Source organism: Myxocyprinus asiaticus, chromosome 25, assembly GCF_019703515.2.
Source record: "Myxocyprinus asiaticus isolate MX2 ecotype Aquarium Trade chromosome 25, UBuf_Myxa_2, whole genome shotgun sequence".
NCBI classification, from domain to species: domain Eukaryota; kingdom Metazoa; phylum Chordata; class Actinopteri; order Cypriniformes; family Catostomidae; genus Myxocyprinus; species Myxocyprinus asiaticus.
In genome coordinates this window covers 30,705,242-30,711,241 of record NC_059368.1, presented here as the reverse complement: position 1 = coordinate 30,711,241, position 6,000 = coordinate 30,705,242, and the positions used below count along the sequence as shown (strand labels likewise).

Here is a 6,000-nt window from a genome sequence, read left to right as displayed (position 1 = left end):
GAGAGTTAGAGAGAGAGAGGAAGAGGAGGCAGATGAGAAGAGAGATACTACTCAGAACAAGTAGAAAGTGAGTGATAGACTTTTAAAAAAGGGGAAAATGAGAAATGTGAGTGAGAATGAAGTGAAACTAACTGAATAAAAGACATGAACTTCATAGAAAATGTGTAGAGACTGTGAGGAAGAGAGAGAGAGAAAGAGTATTAGTAAATCTTTATTGCCCACTGAAAATGTTAATATGCAGCAGCATGTGATTACAATGAAACAAATATCTACATTTACAACAGACACACAGATATACAATAAATATAATACCAACACACAGGCTGCATCCAAATATGTATACTTCCCTACTATATAAAATGCCAAAAGCAGTGGATTAGGGTGTCAGAATCCTCATTATTCATAAACAGTAGGTGAGAAATACCCCTATGAAATGTCACATTCAAAACTCAGAATAAAAAAAGCAACCTGATCTCATGGAAATTACATGACTGTGGCAACTTTTTGCAAATTACAGTTTCGAGGTGAAATGTCCACTGAGGGGTGCTAAAGGCGAGTAAAATGTTCTGCCGAACAGATGAGGTTTTTAAGGTTAATGCTCTATGGAGTTTTAAATGAATAAAACCTACCTCCCTAACCTAAACCTTGAACCTAAACCTAACCAATAGTGACGTAAAAAGCAAATGTGTGTTGATAGAGCATTAACCTTAAACCTTAACCTTTTTTCTAGTTTTAAAGAAATAAAACCAACATCCCTACCCTAAACCCTACACCTGAACCTAACTGATATTGTCAAAAAAAAAAAAAAAAAGCACATGTGAGATGGAAAACGCAATAGTTGAAGCAACCATGTAATTTCGTGGCACTTCGATGACACTTTTGCCACAGGTGTCAACTCAAAAGACCAACGCTCTATCAGTTGAGCTAACACACAACTTAGTTGTGTTGGAAAAAACTTTGTTAGTGTATTGGTTATGGAATGCAAGCTTTTAAAGGTATGGTTTTTCAAATCATGCATTATAGTAAAAGTGTTCCAATGTCATAAGATAGAACTGTGTGATTAACAGAACAAAAAAATATGTATTTATGAACTGTTAATCTGCCGTTTTATCTGTGATATGTGTGAAAGTGAATAAAAGTCATTGTTGTTGTAGCGCTTCTAGTGTTTATTTCACCAGAAAACTGATGTGATACGTAGAATGAGGCACGTAAAAATAATTTTCGCTAAAAAAATGTAGTTATAGTAATGTGATTCTATGAGGCCAGGTTACAAAAATGAGTCGGCGGCTCATTTTAACTGTAGGCCTTAGTACTGTATATGCCAACTATATGTTGTATAGAGTAGAGTAGATTATTTTCATGGTTGTTGTTTAGTCATTTTTCGGGGTCACGGGACGATGCCCATGCTCGCAATTGAAGTATCTGCGGGGTAAGTATTGATTCTACTCACCTGAAAACGCAGGTATGTAATTTATTAACTGTTGAAATTGTGTCCTTCATCACATGCATTACTGTACATACTCTCCAATATGGACGCAGCCACAGTGCTGATATGTGGTCAAAGGGGGGTCCCACGCCAATGGATTTCCATGACTTTCCTAGCCGTTCGTGATTGCTAGATAAGGATTTTTAAAAATAATTACATAGAAATTGCACTCACACTCAAAGAGCAATTTAAAAGCTGATCAAATATTTCAAAGCTGAGCATAAGTAGAAAGATTCACAATTAGGACTTGAATGTCCTAATTGTCAGATATGAATTAACAACAAAAACAGCATTTTGTTATAAAAGATCTAGAAACTATACAAGCTTAATATTGCCACCCTGAAGGAACAAGTTCAAATTCTGAAAACTTGATCCCATAGCAAATTTTAAAACAAATACAATAAAAGGTTTATACAATTTTGAGTACAGTCTTGTCAGCATTAAAAACTGCAGTTTCCTGAGAAAAAAAGAGCAAGAAAGGAATGTAAAAAAAGATAAAGGAGAGAAAAAAAAGTATATTTTAGCAACCATTTTAGTGATAACACTGCAGCTTAGACAAATGATGAAAAAAATCAAGTGGATAGTACTACAGTAAAATGAAGAAAACAGTAGAAGTCCTTTAATTGAACTTAAACAGGAGCAACTTTTAGAAGTGCAACACTTTTTCTTTTTCCTTTTTATATTTCTACATTCCAAGTTGCATATTACAGTCCAACCTATTACAATGAGGTCATTTAAGCAGGCTGCCAAACAGAATCAAGTTAAAGTCTAAAAAGAGCGACAACAAGCAGACTGGGAAACACAAACAGCAGTGGATCTGCTTGGTCATAAGGTGGTTGCATTTTGCCATTGTTGTGAAACATTCTTGCAAAACTATTTCTATAGCTTGTCAATTATACCTGAGAATGATCATGGCACCATGCCTGTGTTTTGAAAAACCTTTATTTGGGGATATCTCTCCAGCAGTCATACAGATGTTTTAGATCAGTGTGAAGCGGATGCTGCCTGGTCTCGCTTACAATGATTGAGAGTGAAAAGGGCGTAGTGCACTTGGCAGCCCCTAACTGAGAAGAGGATGGAATTAAAATCAATATTCTGCATGATGAGGTGACTCAGAAGGTTGAAACTGAACTCTCAACTCTCCAGTGGCCGCTGGATAGCCGGTTTAAGATTATTAGCTGACATTAAAAGATATCTAGTTGAGTTTGAGTTTTGGCTGTAGCCTGCAGGGTTTGCAGTGCATGTGGTCCCCCATGCACCTGTTCTTAATGGCACACTTTTGCTGTCGTGCTGATGCGCAAATGAAGTGCTGTGCGTCTTCCGTCTCCACAAATAACTACATTCATCCCTATACGCATCCCTCTCTTACATGCACTCATTTATTCTCTCCATCCGTCTTTATATTGTTTTGCGCATCTTAGCTTTTTGGCGTTAAAACTCACGCTCACCCCTCCCACTCCTTGCGTTTTCCCCTGAAACCGAGAAACCAGGACAGCTCGGCGCTCTACGGGTTAACGCGCCCTCGTGCTCGTGATTGGTTGCGGGAGCGGCGCTTTGGAGAGAGGTAACCAGGCAACTTCAGCTGGAGCAAAGGAGAGAAAGAACAGAGGAAGGGGTAAAAGAAGCGCACAAATCTCATCAGTTTTGGTGCGCGATTGAAAGGATGTAGTCCAGGTCTGTGGCTGTCTGTCCCCGGCATGGGAAAGTGGATTACGGCTCTTCTACAGACGTGAGGACCGCGGTAGAGACTGGATACGGAGTGATTGCGCGTGGATATTTTCTCTTTATAATGAGAAGTATGGGACCTGAACGCACCGGTTTAAAGGTAAGATTAAAGCAGGTGCATTTGGCTGTGGCTCGTCATAGTGATGCGATTCACGACGACATATGGAAAGAAAAAACGGAGCTGATGCTGTTGCAATGAAACTTGTCCATGTGGAACATGAGGGCATCTTTCAGCGCTTTGGTGATGAAGTTGTTTCGGATGATTGATTTCACGCTTCTTGTGAAGCAATTAAAAAGATATTATTAAACGGTTATCCCGGCTTTGCGGACGAAATGAGCCGATCCAACGTGCCACGAGTTGACGGTGATCATGCGTCCAGGCGCATATGGAGTGATTGGAGAGGAGCGGCGTTTGCTGCATTGACATCCATGTTCTGCCCTGCGCGAAGCGCGCGGGGGATATTGATCAACTGAGATTTACTACAATGCTTCATACTTAACACTGTACCCATTAACCGATGGCCAGAGGTCGTATATAGCTACACACTGTTAGTGTTATTGTAGGAATACACTCAGTCTACACAGAAACTGTTTTGTGGCACCGACCGTACGGAATCCCTGCTTTGGTTACACCGTACGAGTTCAAGACACGCTAGCTCGATCTTCCCATATAGGCTACTGAAGCGTTTCACGAGCAGGTGCATGGGCTGTTTAAAATGTAATGTCATTTTATTTACACATAACTAGACAGGTAGATTGTGTATGAGTGGATTCATGGAAGGGACCTCACTTCAGGCAGTGTGATCGGTCCGCAGGGGCTCCGCGGCTGCAGAAGCCCGCATCAATCGCACTGTCCGTATGTGTGCGCGCGCGCGTGTGTGACAAGGAACCACCGGGCGGCGAGAACTCGGTTATTCGCGCTCGAAGAATCAGAGAACTGCTTTAGCGCACCGGCGACCGCGTTAACTCGTCTCTACTTACCGTTTTTTTTTTTTTTTTTTTTTTTTAACGGTTGCGCTGCAGGAGTATGTTCCCACAGTGTTTAAAACCGGTAGAGACGAGAGCGCGTGAGGAGGATGTGATTTGACAAGAGAACATCCTCTTCTGACTGCCTGTGGAACAACAGTTGGGGTTGGTGAGTGAAGGTAGTTTTGAAACGGGTGAAAACTGTTCCCAACGTTTATTAAGTAGAAATGGAAAAAGGCACCGAATTACATTCGTGTAACACTCGCGCGTCCCTCATTGAGCGCAAATGACAGGAGTTTCTGTTAATGAAGATGCTCGTGCCTCTGTGATTTAAAAAAAAAAAAAAAAAAAAAAAAAAAAAAAAAAGGGTGTGTGTGTGTGTGTGTGTGTTTAATTATCATCAATGAATCATGACATACTTCCTATTTTATATTGAGTGTCTAGCGCAACGCACATAGCCTGCGTACATATAGAGCTTCCTTACTCCTCAATACAGTCCCCATCATTTACCGATTTAAAAGCAGCACTTTTCAATCTGTTATTGTAATATAGTGCTGACTCTTTTGTATTCTCACACTTTAGTACTGAGTACCGGGTACAGTAAATATATATATATATATATATATATATATATATATATATATATATATATATATATATATATTTACCCAAGATTTACGCATTTCAGTTTCACTTAAAAAATCCACAAATCTGAACTGAGTAGGCCTAATCTTTAAAAGAAAGTAAAAAATGAACACAATTCAATTGGTTTGAATTGTGTTATGAAATTGAAACACGTAGATCTTAAAAATAGGCCTTTTCAATTTATATATTTATTTACTGAGTGAATCACTCTGGCAAATGTTCATTCTTTTTTGCCTGCTCTGATCCAGGTGTCAGGTGTTCATTGACAGCAGTGCATTGCCTAATGTGTTAATATGACACATCAATGTGGCTAATTTACATTTATTTCCTGCTGAATGCTATTTAAAACTGATTCTTTGTTTCCATACAGTTACTTAAATTATAGATAGACAGACAGTCAGACAGACATAGATACATACATAGATAGAAGGATGGATAGATAGATAGATAGATAGATAGATAGATAGATAGATAGATAGATAGATAGATAGATAGATAGATAGATAGATAGATGCATCTTTGATACTCCGTTGAAATTGCAGTGCATTAATAGGAAAGCAATCAGCACTGCAGTACGCAGAGCTTAACGTATACATACAATTGTGCTCCTTGGGGCTCATAAATAGTTTTATTCTACCTTAATCAGGAAATCTTGCTAATTTGTGCCAGTTGGCACACCCCCTCAAAAAGTACACATACTATGCTACCATATTGCCTGTAGGTTATCATTACTGTGGTGATGGTGGTCTGCGCAGTGTTTATCGGCGAGAAGACCTTCCCCTTTCTGCTTGAATGAGCCCAGCAGGCAACACTGCATCTCCATGGAGATGAAATACAGAGTGTGGGAAACCTTAGTGCCAGCATTGTTTTGCTTTCTCCACTGTGTTCATTTATTCATTCAACAAGCTGGATTTTGTTTTGAGGTAATGTAGAACTGAGAGACAAGGTTCATATTAAGACACATCTTCTGGGTAACAGTGTGCTTCAGCAAAATTAAGACTGATGCATGTTTGTTTGACCTGCGGGAGATTAATGGCAAGCCAAACCAGCTTGCTGTTCTACTTTTCTGTTTTAGTTACAGGATTTCTTGGACTCATTATTTGGTTGCTTAACCTATTTCTTGTTTGCAAAGAAGGGGCTCCCAAATGTGACTCATGAAGATTACGTGACCGTGGCAA

At 39.4% G+C, this 6,000-nt stretch overlaps 1 protein-coding gene across 3 annotated transcripts in view; it reads left to right on the top strand.

Annotated features, from left to right (window-relative positions):
* The first annotated feature begins 3,155 nt into the window (after positions 1-3,155).
* LOC127415930 (disabled homolog 1-like) overlaps positions 3,156-6,000 on the top strand; it is a 296,379-nt gene continuing 293,534 nt past the window's right edge. For all 3 annotated transcript variants that reach the window (XM_051654946.1, XM_051654944.1, XM_051654945.1), the window contains exon 1: positions 3,156-3,311. The gene's annotated coding sequence lies outside the window, so the exon portion shown is untranslated. The remainder of the gene's footprint in view (positions 3,312-6,000) is intronic.